This window comes from Urocitellus parryii, chromosome 6, assembly GCF_045843805.1.
Source record: "Urocitellus parryii isolate mUroPar1 chromosome 6, mUroPar1.hap1, whole genome shotgun sequence".
NCBI lineage: Eukaryota > Metazoa > Chordata > Mammalia > Rodentia > Sciuridae > Urocitellus > Urocitellus parryii.
In genome coordinates, this window is record NC_135536.1 from 177,957,313 (window position 1) to 177,971,996 (window position 14,684).

At 49.3% G+C, this 14,684-nt stretch overlaps 1 protein-coding gene across 4 annotated transcripts in view; it reads left to right on the plus strand.

Moving 5' to 3' along the window:
- Window positions 1-2,964: 2,964 nt before the first annotated feature.
- Window positions 2,965-14,684, plus strand: part of Epb41l1 (erythrocyte membrane protein band 4.1 like 1) — a 68,233-nt gene continuing 56,513 nt past the window's right edge. For 3 of the 4 annotated variants that reach the window (XM_026383243.2, XM_077800239.1, XM_026383246.2), the window contains exon 1: window positions 2,965-3,008. The gene's annotated coding sequence lies outside the window, so the exon portion shown is untranslated. Of the gene's footprint in view, window positions 3,009-8,899; window positions 8,949-14,684 lie in introns of those variants that run through there. The other variant, XM_077800237.1, reaches the window with a different exon arrangement.

The window sequence follows — 14,684 nt, forward strand, 5'->3', positions numbered from 1 at the left end:
AGAGCAGAGAGGGGACAAGGGGTCCTGTCCTTTCTCATCTGGCAGTACTTACTCCTCCTGTCACAGTAGCCCAGTGACAGATGTGGGATAGGGAGAGTTTCCTCCCAATTTATAAGTGATAAAATGGGCTCAGAGAGGTCAAATAACCTGCCCAAGTAACATAGAAAGAACTGGTATAGCTGGGTACTGTGGTGAATGTCTGTAATCCCAGCAACTCAGGAGGCTAAGGTAGGAGGGTCGAAGGTTTGAAGCCAGCCTCAGCAATATAGCGAGGCTGTAAAGCAACCTAGTGAGACCCATCTCTAAATAAAAAAAAATATATAGGGCTGGGGATGTGACTCAGTGGTTAAGCATCCCTGAGTTCAATCCCTGGTACTGGGAAAAAAAAAATAACTGGTACAGGCAGGGTTAGAAGCAGAATTCACATCTAAGGAATGGAAAATCCCTTCTTTGTGGGTGGACTCCTCTTCCCTTATGTGGGCCCCTGGCATTTCTCCATGGGGAATTGAGGCTTTCAAGAGATATGGTCTTGGGTTGAATCTTGTTCCTGTGCCTCATTTTCCCTGCATAGGAAAACTGGATAATAGAAATAGAAAAATAATCATAGAAAATAACAGAAATAGAACTAATAATAATCACAGAAGAAGCTCAATTTTTGGTGTGGTCCCATTGACCGGAAGTGAATTGAGTCCTTTGGGTATAAATTCAGAATGAAGTCTGAGAACATCCTGCCTTGGTCCTGGAGTTATCCTGGGAAAGTGAGAGGCTCCTTGTGGCTGAGGAGGATGGGAATGCAGCCCTGCCCCAGGGGATGAGGGGCGTGATCCTGTCTGGGGAAGGGAGAGGGGAGGGGAACCAGGGAGAATTGAGTAGGAGGAATGGGGAGGGCCTTGGCTGTGTGGCCCAGAGCCTCCTGCCCACAGGAACTTGGGAGCCCGTGGCTGGCAAGGCCAGCCAGCAGAGGAGAGGAGAGTGAACCTGGAAACAAAATACCAGCAGGCAGGCAGTCGGGAAGCTTTCAGCAGACATGCATATGGAACAGTAAGTTCACCTGGTGTAATTCCTAAATTTGATGGATTCTTTCATTCATTTGTTTGAATAAAGGCATGTGAACTGAACTCACTCAGCAGGTACCCAAGTGACAGTGACTTGCCCAAGGCCACACTTCTGAGGGCCTGTGTGGGGCCTCCTGAGGTGCTGAATTTAAAGGCCAGGAGATAAAAAGGAGATCTTTTAAGGATGCCTGGTTCTTTGAGAGTTGGCCTGGGCCGACTGGACCATCCTCCTGTCTGGAAGGAGGGTGAGTCCTCCAGCGCTAGGAGCAGCTGGCTTCTTTCCACTCTTGCCCACGCCTGAGCCTAGTGGGCAGCAGGGAGAAGCCATGCTTGGGATACCTGATGAAGGAGTTTTTCATGTTTATCTTGGAGGGGAGAAGGCCTGCCTTGGGGTTGGAGCAAAAGGACACAATGGCTATGTTGAGTTCTCTGAGGGGTTCTGGGAAGAAGGCATAGCCTCATCTGTGGAGGCCCTGGGGTTGGGACCAGCACTTAGGGAAGGGCACCATAATGGAGCAGCCACTCTGAGAGGGAAGTGAGGAAGGAGGGAGAGCCTGTTCCTGGAGTGTGGGATGAGCAGAGCAGAAATGGATAACCCCCTGGTGAGGTTGAAATTGAGCCAACTGCAGCATGGGGGGGACAGATGGCTTTGAACATATGGATGGCTTTGAACCTCTGTGGCTCTCAGTGCTATGTTGCATAACAGTGGCCAGCACACAGTAGGTATGCAGGAATAACTGGAAGAATGAAAGAAGATATGTGTATGCCTGGGGCTGGTGTGATGGTTAGGGGGTAGGGGTCTGTGGGCTGCCAGTGTGGGCAGAAATCTTTGAGAATGTTGTGGGTTGACCCCATCTTCCCCAGGCCTTCCCCATAAACTGGGGCCCTAGGGACAGGCACATCCCACTCCTTTATTTTTGCAAACTGAAGCTGAAAGCATGGAAGCAACTTGCTAAGGGTACTTACTCAACCAGGGGCAGAGCTGGACTGCCACCCAGGACCTCTGCCCTCCAGGGTTCTCTACTTAGAGGCCCCTGCCTGTGGATTGAGTAAAGGTGGATGCCCTGGTCCAGCTGGGTTTTTGAGTTTTAACAGTGCTGGTAGACGGGAGGAGCAGGGCTTAGCTTGGTTTTGAGCCATGACCTGTGGCACAGACCCTTTGGCCATCACTTACTCCTTCCTGGAACCTGGGCGCATACCCAAGGTGCCTCCCTCCTCCACGGGAAACACACCTTTACACAGGCCCTGCCCCTACTAGTTCCCTAACGTTTAGGGTCATTGTCACCAGCTGCAAAGGCTCAGAGGATTCCCCTGATAGGGGAGGAGCACCGAGTGAGTCCCGGGCAGGTTCTTGTAGGGGAGGTGAGGGGCTCTGACTCGGGTGGGATGGGAGGCCCACTGAGGCTGAGTCACCCCTTCTGAGTCAGGGATCCTCCCCCCTTCCTCTCTCTTCCCCCTCACTCTCTCCAAGGAGCCCCCACCGGAGCTTGGCCTGGCGAGGAGGCCGGGTGGCCAGGGTCCGGGTGGAGGGACCGAGATAGCCCCGCAGTGGCGGCAGGCACCAGGAGGGGGTGGCCTGGGTGCCAGGGAGGGCGGGGGACGGACGGAGAGGCGGCGGAGAGGAGGCGGAGGCAGGGGCCGGGCTGCGCGAGTGTGGAGGCAGGCGCACGGCCGCCCCTGGGCTGGGCGCGGAGGCCGGGCGGGGGCGGGCCGCGCGTCGGGCGCCGGGCCCGGGGCTGTGGGCACTGTGCCCAGCCCCCGGCGCACGCCGACCGCCGCCGCCGCCGCTGCTGCTGCAGTCGGCATCCATCAGCGGGCGGGGGTGTCGCGAACAGGCTGCTCCGCAGAGCCCGCCGCGGCCCGCGCGCCGCCCCGCCCCGCGGCCTGCCGGGCCCGAGGAGCCGAGGGGCCGCCCCTCGCCCAGCCGCCCGAGATGGGGACCCCCAGGCCCAGGTAGGCACGTGGGGGCGGGGGGCTCAGGTGGCATTGAGGTGGGGGCGCGCTCTATCTAGGCCCAGCCTCCAGTCCCGGGAATCCGGGTGCGCCCCAGAACTGAGTTTGCTGACTGTTGGTCCCCTGGCCGGTGTGGGGGTGGTCCTTGTTGTTCCTCCCGCCCTGCACCCGTCCCCCGAGGAGGTGGACTGACTGGAGGACGAGCGGTTGCTGGGTGCTGGGCTCCGGCGGTGGGCCCACTCTCTTCTGGAAGGCCACTCTTGCTGCCTCCTCCGGAGGCCCAGGGTTCTCTGGATTTCTCCTCCAGGCTTCGGCTGCTGCAGTTCTGCTATCTTGGCTGGAGGTTGGATGCTGGGGAGCTCTCGCCCTCATCCTCACCCTCAGCCTTTGGTTATAGAACCTTCCACACTCTGCACTCGGCTTCCCATCTCACCTCCTCTCCAAGTCCCCCAGAGCAGGGGGCATGTACCTTTGCCCTAGGACTTTTGTGACTCTGGCTTGGCTCTGCCCTGGTCAGCATCTGTCCCCACTGATTACAGGGAGAGGACTTGTGTCTGGTGCCAGTTGTGCCTGGCACCTACCTTCACACTTGGGGAGGTCTGGGATCCCCAAGAGGCTGGGGTCTGGGGGACTGGCAGGTGGGGGGGGTGACTATAGCTACCAGAGTATTTATTGGATGCTGTGGCCATGAACTGGCACAGCTATATGGGCCAAAGTGGTCCATGGGGACTTCGAAGGACTGGACAAGGATTAGGAAGGAGTTCTGGGATGCTGGCCTCTCTCCACTCCCAGCCATGATTTGTGCTTTAGCCCAGAGCTCTGAAAAGCATTGGTGGGGAGAAAGCACCACCGTGTGTTCCCACCGTCACTCCTGGACCCACATGTCACCTCCTCTGCACCCCAAGGTGGGTGGGTAAGAGGGCTAGAATTAGGATTTCTCCAGGACTGTGTGGGGTCCAATGCGCCATATCTCCTCTCCCCCGCAGCATTTAGGAGTCTTCCAGAATCAGTAGCAGTTGGGCCAGGTAGAGAACCGAGGACCAAGACGGTGCCCTTAGAAGCTCCTGTCCCAGGCAAGGGTGTGGAGCATGGAGGCGCTGTGTGCCTGCGGCCCACCGGTGCCTCCAGATGGAGCCTGCGGCAGAGGCAGCCTGTGCCAGCCTCCTTTCTGAGCCTTTGTGGCCCAGCCAGGCTCTGCCAGCCCCAAGCAGGGATAGAGCTGGCTTCTGCTGACTGTGCTGGTCCAGAAACTGTGTACGATATTTGTGGGGTCTGGTGCATGATCACTGGGATCTCAGGGCCACCTCAAGGCAGTCCAGGAGGGTATTAGTGTTGGGGGCATTGTTCCTGTTAAAATTTTGTGGCAGTTCCCTGGGCTCAGCTCTGTGAGCTTCTTGAAGTGTTCCTTCCATAGAACTCCAATGAGAATAAGGCTGGGTCCTAAAATCCTCACTTCGTAAATATTGAAAGGTGGATGGAGGCCTAAGGAGGAAGATTGACTTGTCCAAGGTCACATAGCAGCTGAGTGGGAGAGCCAGCACTAATGTATCCAGGACTTCTGCCTCTGATCTGGGGTTCTGACAGCCTGCTTCCCTGCTGCTGTGGCTGTCCCCCACATAGACTCTGCCAGGGATTGGACTTTATAGCCTAGAGCCTGAGGCTGCCTCTTAGGAGTGGCTTCATTCTGCCCTACCAGCCGTCCCCTCACAAGGTGAGCAAGAGAGGACAGAGCTGCCTCCTAGATAATGGGCCAGGGCTGAGAGAAAGGGCAGCCAGTGGCCCTGGACCCTCTGGGACTACACAGAACCTAGAGGATGCCCTGTGCCCAGGGAGATGTTCTAGACCTGAGCCTCCAGAGGGCAGTGGAGAGGGTACATTGACAGGCTGAGACAGGAAGTACCTCTAATAGGCTCCATCTCTGTGGGCCCCTTTCTGGGTTTCTTTGCCCCAGTTGTTCAAAGGGGATGATAATCTCTACCTGGAGAGATATCAGTGATTATGCAGTCAGAGCGATGGCATACATTGGACGCTTACTGTATGTCATGCGCTGCAATACATGCTTTGCATCCTCTCACGGCAACCCCATCAGATTGCTGCTATTTTTATCAACTTTTTACAGATGAGAAACTGAGGCTCAGAGAGGTTATGTTACCTGCCTGAGGTTTCACAGCTGGAAAGTGCCGCTGTCTGAGTCCAGAGCTTCTCTATTATGACATTATACCCCGGGGCAGTGGCCTGGAAGTACCAGTTTGGTGTCCAGCAGGGCCGGGTCATTGACTGGTGGCTCAGGGCAGGTCTAGGTGGAGAGGTCTGTGTGCTGGGTCTGGTGAAGTAAGGGTGGTTCTGTGGCCTGAATACTATTGAAGTCCTGGGGGATAGAGATAGAGATACTGGCTGGGAACCCTCAGAGAGGAGCCAGCATTGGCCTGTGTTGTGGCCAGAATCCCCTTCGAGTGGGGGTATTTCAGACTGTCTGCTTCCATTGCCTCTCAGGGTAGATAGATTGGCCACTTGCCCCCTACCACATTTAGTAGGGTTTCAACCAGCAGAAATCACCTGGGTAGGAATTTGGGGGCACCAGCCAGAACTGTGAAGAGGAGGTCCCGTTGTCAGGGACCTCCTGGGTGGATGGGTGGAGGTGGGAGCAGGCTGGCACTGCTTCCTTTGTGGGCAGGAGGCTGTAGATAGAATAGTGACAGCTGGAGTTTATTGAGCACTTACTATGTGTAAGTGCTGGGCTTACACCTACAAGTCATATAGTCTTCACAAAACCTGTGAGGCAGCTATTCTTCTCATTTTATGGATTGAAGAATTGAGGCTTACGGAGGGAAAGACAAGCTCAAGGTTGCACAGCTAGGTGGTGGGGGAGGCAGCCTGGGTCAGAGCCACGTTCCTGATGACCTGCACCTTCTCAGAGGTCATATTTGGTTGTGTTCACTTTGAAACAATCACCCATTTAAATGCATTCCATTCCTCCGAGGCCTAGCTGGGAGACCTGGACATGACAGGGCAAAGATAAAGAACAAACTATTGTACCTGCTCAACATGGATTCCTGTTTTGGTGCTCAGGAAAGCCTTCAGGAAAATGGGAGCCGTGGAGCTGTGTACTGAAGGCTTAGTAGGATTTGGTAACTGTAGGGAAAGGATGCCCACTGACCCAGGTCAGAGGGGAAAAGAATCAGGATGCCTTTGAAGAAGAGTGGGTGGTGTGTGTGTGTTGGGGGGGACAGGTAGTTTAGGGGAGAGGCAGGGAAAGCAGGGAGGTGACTCAGAAGGTCAGCTTGTGTTTGCGTCTTCAATGAGGTTCTGGTCACAGCCCTCTGTGTACTAGCAGTGTGGCCTTGGGCCTCAGTTTCCTCATCTGTGAAATATGGATGAACGCACCTATCTCATAGGGACTATGCTGTGGCTGTTACATAAAGCCCCTCATACAGTGCTGTCACATTGCAGGAACTCAATAAGCATTACTCCTCTCCCCTGCCATCTCTCTTAAATGTCAGGCTGAGGTGTTTTGGCTTGATGTGAGCCTGGAGGCTCTGGGGACCTTTGTAGGGTTTTGGTCTTCAGAGAAGCATGACAGAACTGTGGTTTGGGAAGGACCTTTAGGCAGTTGTATGACCTATAATGAGGGGGTGAATTGTGACCTTGCAGAGAAGCCTTATCTAAGGGACATGGAAGGCTCAGGAGGGAAGAAGGTTAAAACTTGCACAAGATGTTCCTTGGATAGCTTGCCAGGATGTGGGAGGAGCAGGTTGGAGTGGGGAAGACCCCGGGTCAGGAATTCAGTTTGAAGCTTGCAGAGTGTGAGAAGACGGTCTGGTCTCCCTTCAGTCTTTGGGAAGATCAGGCGGCTCCTTCTTTGAGCATCTGGGTTTTTTTTTTTTCTTTTGAATTATTTCCTTTGGATAAATCCCCATCAGAGCCTCTCCATAATAGCAGCAAATTGGGACTAAATGTCCAACAATAGGAAGATGATTGAGAACGTTTTGGAACATTCACTGGATAAAATAATATGCAGTGGCGAACAGCCGCAGAAATCCTTCTCGCAGAATATGCAGCCATATCCTGGCAGAGCTCTTCTGCATCCTTTGTTCATTTCATGCTTTTATGACTGCCTGGTGACAGAGGCAGGGGTGGGGGGTTAGATGCTTACTGTGCATGAAGAGTTGAGGCTAACCTCTAATCTCGAGGTCAGGGTTTTATTCGTGGTCCTCACATTGATGATCAGCAGATGCTTATCCGGTGAATGAGTGAACCAAGCAGAGGGGAAGCGACTTGTTCAAGATCATACAAGGTATATAAGACTCAGTACCTGCCACATTCTTGCCATATTCTTCTTACTACTTGGTACAGATGTTTCTCCATTTACAGTAGAGTTGCATTCCAATAAACCTATCCTAATTTGGACACATTGTAAATTGAAAATGCATTGAATATACCTAGCCTACTGGGCAACACAGTGGACTGTTGAGTATGGGCTATCCATCCTCGTGATCAAGTGGCTGACTCGGAGCTACAGCTCGCTGCTTCTGCCCAGCATCCCAAGAGAGTATCCTATAGCGTATTGCTAGCCCAGGAAAATATCAAAGTTCAAAATTTTAAGTGTAGTTTCTACAGAAGGCATCTTGTTTTTGCATCATTATAAAGCAAAAAAAGAAAATCACGAATTGAATGTCATTAGTTAGGGACCATTTGTATGTGTGAGGGGAGTAAGATGCAGAGGTCCCAGTGAGGACTTGGGATTCGCACAGACCAGCACTTAAGTCTTATTTCTGTCCATACCAGTTGTGAGGCCTTGGCAAAACAGTTCTCCAAGCCTCAGTCTCTCCTTCTGTGATGTTGATAGTCCATGCACTGCTTTTGGAGTTGTCGTGAAGACTTCATGCATTAGGCACGTAAAACTCTTGACATGGTACATAGCACCATGGTACATGGTACATGGTACATGGTACAAAGCACCTCGAACCTTAGCTGTCATGGAAATGATGTCATAATGTGAAAATATTTCTGGTACAATTAATGTTAAGTGGGAAAAACCCATAAAATTGTGAGCATTCAGGGCTGGGGTTGTGGCTCAGGGATAGAGCGCTCACCTAGCACGTGCAAGGCCCTGGGTTTGATCTTCAGCACCACATAAAAATAAGTAAATAAAATAAAGGTACTGTGTCCAACTACAACTAAAAAATTATTTTAAAAAATTGTGAGCATTCAGATTACAGTGGTATAAAATTAGGTCTGACCATAGATGCAGACTGGAAGAAGTTGAGCTATGGCAAGTATCATGGAATAAATAAGACTTATCCAAACAAATCTTTCTTTAGTGTTATACTTATTTTTCCTTAGTTTTAATTACAAAATAAATTCATGAAAAATCCTAATAATTTGGAAATGTATTTTCCCTTGAGCTATACCAAAATCCTGCTCTCCAGAAGTAGCAATGATAAAATGCATCTTTCCAGGATAGTGTCTATACTTACATAAACATGGAAACAAGAATGGAATTATGAATTGCATTACTTTTTATAACTTGAATGTTTAATCCATGTATTGATAACCTTTCATGTCAATAAATTTGTATTTTCATGTCATGAAAGTCTATCTCAAAAATTCTCATGGCTGGGGGTGTGACTCAGTGGTAGACTGCTTTTCTAGCATGTGCAGGTACCTGGGTTACATCCATAGTACTGCCCCCCCCAAACCCAACAATAGTTGTGTAATGCTCTATGTGTGTGTGTGAGTGTGTGTGTGTGTGGGGGGGTATTAGGGATTGAACCCTGATGCCTGCTAAGGCAAGTGTTGTACCACTGAACTACATCCCTAGCCTTTTAAAATTTATTTTATAGGTTCTTGCTAAGTTGTCTAGGCTGGCCTTGAACTTGTGATCCTCCTGCCTCATCCTACTGAGTACCTGGGACTATAGGCATGTGCCACCAAGCCCAGGTATAATAATTATTATTTTTTGTACTGGGGATTTAATATAGGGATGCTTTATCAATGAGTCACATCCATAGCCCTTTTTATTTTGAGACAGGATCTCACTAAGTTGCTTAGGTCTTGCTAAGTTGCTGAGGCTGACCTCAAATTTGTGATCCTTCTGCCTCAGCCTCCTGAGTCGCTGAGATTACAGGCATGCACCACTGCACTGGCTGTAATTAATTTTTAATGGATAAATCCTAGATAATTGGGCCAACCTTCTGTTGATGGAAATTTAAACTTGCTTCCAATTTTATTCTGTTCTAACTAACACTGACAATGAACTCTCATAGTGTTTAAACAATTAATGAAAATCAAGTGAGAGAAGAAGTTTGAAACCATGAGACTATGAGAGTTGCCCTTGAAGGGTTGCTGCTTCTGCTCCCTTCTTTTCTCTCCTCTCCTCTCTTCCCAGTGGAAGATGGCCTGCTTGGAAGAGGCTGTGTGTCTCTGTTACCCTCAAAGGGTGTGGATATTCCTTCTTTCGGACCCCTTCTTTCCCTTACCCAGTATAGAGCTCACCCGTGAAAATTTCAAATTCTCTTAGGATACTGTAAGCTGCTGGGGTCTTGCTGCTGCTCAATCTCTAAGTGTCCTTGGACAGATTCTTTGTGTTCCCTGGACCCCAGTTTGTCCATCTGTATGGTAGTGATGCCTTGCTGATCAGAACCATTGCTACCACCTGCTGAGTATCTGCTGTACGTCAAATACTGTGCCAAGAGAACTTCATGTACATTATCTTGTTTCATTCTCACTAAATGCCTTTGAGATCCAGGGGTTATTATTCTCATTTTCCCTGATCACATTGGCTCTCAGAGAGGTTATGTACCTGTCCAATGTCACCAAGCCTGTGGAGTCAGGATTCCAGCTCTGCCTCCAAAGCGGTTGATTGGTGAGGTCTAAGCAAAATGGGGATTATAAAAGATCCTTTAAATTGTAAAGCACCCTGCATGTGGGAGGGATTGATACTGCTGTTAGGATTTCTACATCCAGAGCAACGGTAGCTTTGGTTACATGGTTTATAGCAAGTTGGAGGTCGTGGGATGTAGCAGGACTTGGGGGGAAGAGTGCTGGGCTCTGGGCCAGTAGACCTGGATCCTAGTCCTGGCTGTACTCAAACTGAGTGGCTTTGTGACCTTGACCAGCTGAGTTGACCCGGGGAATAAAGCCCCTCTGCCCTGAGTGGTCCAAGAACAGCAGGATGAGTTAAAGCCCGGAAGGGAGTATTCACGTAGCTTCTTAGCTTCGCCTGGCTCTCTGGGGATGCCTTGCCAGAGGGAGGTCTGGGCTGCCTCCTGTGCGTCATCAGCATGGTCCAAGCAGGAGGCACTTCTTCTTTCTGATGTCGTTACTCTGCAGATCTGGGCTGTCACGTGGTCCCCGGCCCACAACTGCACCTCAGTCTGTGGCTGTGCCGAGCATGTGAAACTTTTGGGCAAGAAGCCAGTGCTGACGGTAGCAGCCTCTTCATATCACTTGGTTTTATTTAATGCAGTGCCCATGGGTACTGCAGGCCTTGAGAAATTGTCACCTCTCTAGTGCCATGTCCAGCTAGACCTGAGCACCACTGGTAAGCGGACTGTGGTTCAGCTCCCTTTTAGATCCTTGGGGCCTGACTGGGAGGGGCACAGCCAGCACCCTCCAGTCATTTCATTCACATTCATCCAGAGAGGGTGACTTGAGGAAGCACATGTTCCATACAGGAGGAGCCCCTGTGGGAAGGGATCATCATTAGTGTTTGGGAGAGGAGAATAAGTCCCATAGTGCACTCTCTGTTTTTTCTTTTCATTCTTGTTTTTCTTCTCTGGCTTCTAAAGTAATACATAATAGTAGAAAAATTGGAAAATACAGAGAAGAAGAAAAACAATCCTGCATTTCCTCCTCCCAGGGAATGCAATAGTTAATGTTAGTCTCTGGACTTAAAAATAAAGATGAGAGGATCTAATGTCTTGTAGCACCAACTAGAGGGTTTGGTGACATGATCCAACTCCATTTTCACAGTGAAATTGTCAGGTATGCAAAGTTATCCTCATGCTTTTACAGATGAAGAAACTGAGGCACAGGGAGGTTCAGGGACCTGCCAAAGGTCTTCCTTCATCATCTTTATCTTCCCTTTGTCATCCTAAGTCTCTTAGACCGTGCAGCCTCTTCCCAGGCTCCCCTCCCCGATTCATACACACTTTGTGCCAGGTGGTGTATCAGCAGACTCTGGCAGAGAACAGAATTCTCCTCAGATGCTTCAGCTGAGGAGATGTTAATGCAGGTGTGAGCAGGGTTGAGAGAACCCTCGGGGGTATTGAGGCACCCACAAACTAGCAATGACAGAATCTGTCTTCCACTCCCAGCCTGAATGAGTAGAGAGAGGGAACAATGTTACCTGTATTCCATGATGGCTGGAGCAGGGCAAGGAGCTGTCACAGTGGGGCTTGGGGACAGGGAGGGGGAGTTGGGGAAGGTATACTCAACACATTTCTTCTTCTGCCCTCTGCCCTCCTGCCAGCACCTTCTGTTGGTCAAACTCAAACAGAAGCAGCAGGAAAGAGTCTCAAGGGACAGTTCAATGGGTCAGCCTCCACTTCTTTAAGCAGGACATGGATCTGAGGGTGCAAATGGAGGTACCAGCCTAGGACGTGTTTTTGCAGGGGGATGGAAGAGATGTACCCCCTGGCCTCCCAAAAAAGAAAGCAGAGTTGTCTTGGTAACTGTACTTACTGAAAACATCAAAACAAAAGAGTTTTTTCTGCCTGGCATTCTCTTGGTACTTGGTGCCTCCTGCTCTCTGCCCACTCCCCCCACTCCTGTTTCTCCCTACTTCCTTCTTTCTGTTCTCTCTCCTCTTCTTCCTGTTGCTACCTCTATTCTCATCTGGTTCAGAATTCCCAATAACATCTGGGCAGAAGTCTTTGGAGGCTTCCATGTCAAAGATTTATTTTTTTTTATTATTTTTTTTTAGTATTTTTTTTTGAGAGAGAAGGGGGGGAGAGAGAGAGAGAGAGAGAGAGAGAGAGAGAGAGAGAGAATTTCAATATTTATTTTTCAGTTTTTGGCGTATACAACATCTTTGTTGGTATGTGGTGCTGAGGATCGAACCCGGGCCGCACGCATGCCAGGCGAGCGCGCTACCGCTTGAGCCACATCCCCAGCCCCCCATGTCAAAGATTTAGAAGAGACAGCCTTTCTGTATAGGGAGTGACTTCTCATGGCCGTGGACCCACGCGGCTGTGTGACCTCATGTCGTTCTGCTCTATGTGTGTGTGCAAAGACATGCTTCTCAGATACCCGTCATAAGCATCTGTATCATTCTCTCCTCTGTATTTGGTGGGACTTTAACCACAGCTCTCAATCCTTCCATTCTCTGTAATACCGTTAGCACCATGGCATTACTCTGTGGAGGACCGGAGTTCTTATTTCTGTTTGACAGATGAGGAAACTAAACTGATAGTGAGAAAGAGGTGATCAGGTAGGAAGTGGCAGCATGGAAACAGGAAGCAGTCATACAGATTCCCAATGCAGCTCTTCCCAATGAGTTTGCTTTTCAATCCTTAGCTAGCTTCTCCCCTGGGAGAAATTAGTGAGTTGTGCCACTGAGGCTGCTGAAATGCCATCTAGTGGGAAGGACTTGGGAGTCAGAGAAACCTGGCATGGCCCTATGACCTTGGGTAAATCATTTTGTCTCTTTGAGCCTGTGTGTTCTCATCAGTAAAATAAAGAGGATAATGTTAGGGATTTGGATGGAAAAATTGGGTGCTTAAAGAGCTGAGAAATCTTCGGGAGAGGCTGGCTGGCTGGGAGCCATGAAGTTTTCCCAAGGTGAATGCAGTCCTGGTGAATGCATCCCAGAATTCTGGCACTGTCATTTATTAGCCATGTGATCTTGGGCAGCTTGCTTAACTTCAGTTCCTCCTTTTGTAAATTGGAGATAATAAGAGTACCTATTATAGGTTTTTGTGAAGATTAAATAAGTTAATGTACTTAGATCAATGCCTGGCAAATAGCAAACTGTATAAATGTTAACTCTGTAGACTATCAATTTAGTTGTTGTGTTTTGTTTTAAGACAAGGTCTAACTATGTTGTGCAGGCTGGCCTTGAACTCCTGGGCTCAAGTGGCCCTTTTGCCTCAGCCTCCGGAGTAGCTGGGACTAGAGTTACACACTGCCAGGCCCAACTAAATGTTGACTTTGTTGTTGTTATTTGTGAAGAACTGCTTTAAACCCTGGAGAGAATGGCAAATGAGACAGAGATCTTTCTGGAGCTTATATTCTAAAGGAAGAATAGAAATGAGTAAGTAAATTTGTCAATACGTATAAGTTCAGTTTGTGATGATTCCTATGAAAACAGACAAGCAAACCCAACATGCTTACTTATAATGGAGACAGAGTTTCTGTCTGAGATATTTAAATTTTTTGGAAATAGATAGTGGTGATTGTCGTACAACCTTGTGAATATGATTAATGCCCCTGAAAAGTGTTGTACTTTAAAATGATTAAAAATGGAAAAAAAGGCAAACCCAAATAAACAATTTAGCATGCTATAACCTAAAAGATAGGGAAGAGGGATCCATTTGAGACAGGGTGGTCAAGGGGCACACATAGATTTGCGACTTGAAGGTGAGAACTGTCACACCAAGAGTCTGATGAGCTCACTATCCATCCAGAGGGATCATTAAGGACGAAGCCTCAATGCAGAGGCAAGCCTGGCACAGTTGAAGAACAAACAGAACGCCAGTATGGCAAGCTCCCAGTGGTGATGGCGGGGTTGGGAGGCCGTAGGGGACTGGCAAATTGGACCTGGTGCTGGAAAGAGAGACAGGGCCATATGCAGAGGCCTACGGCTTGCTATTGTGTTTTATTTTGATGCAAAGCCATCAGAGGGTTTGTTGGTCATTGTTGTTGTTTTGTGGTACTGGGGATTGAACTCAGGGTGCTATACCACATCCTCAGCCCTTTTGATTTTTTATTTTGAGACAAGGTCTCCCTGTGTTGCTGAGGTTAACCTCAAACTTGTGATCCTTCTGCCTCAGCCTCCAAAGTAGCTGGGATTACAGGTGTACACCTGGCCGGCCATTGGAGGTTTTAAGGAGGACATCCACCTGGAGTTTTGAAAGAAATCCTTGTGGATGCTCTCTGAAGAGTAAACCCTTGGTGTGGCCACAGGAGCAGGCTGGGACAGCCATCCTGGTGTGAGCCAGTAGTGGTTTGGACCTGAGCAGTAGCTAGGAATGGGCAATGGAGAGAAAGACCACATCTGAATTACTGGGCTCAGAGATGCTGACTCATGTTAACCCTGATCAGAAGGCTAACCAGATGCCCTTGATTCATTTTTTAAAAATATTTATTTTTTAGTTGTAGGTGGGCACAATATCTTTATTTCATTTTAATGTGGTGCCGAGGATCAAACCCAGTGCCTCACATGTGCTAGTCAAGCACTCTACCACTGTCGATTCATTTTTTTTTTTTAAAGAGAGAGGGAGAGAATTTTTTTAAATATTTATTTCTTAGTTATCAGCGGACACAACATCTTTGTTTGTATGTGGTGCTGAGGATCGAACCTGGGCCACACACATACCGCTTGAGCCACGTCCCCAGCCCCTGTCGATTCATTTTTAAGAAGAGGTACAACTGCTGGGCCAAGTGGGTATTGCCTCAGCGGGGCTGGGACACCCTCTCCCTGCAGGCCACCCAGATGGAGATCCACAATGTGAT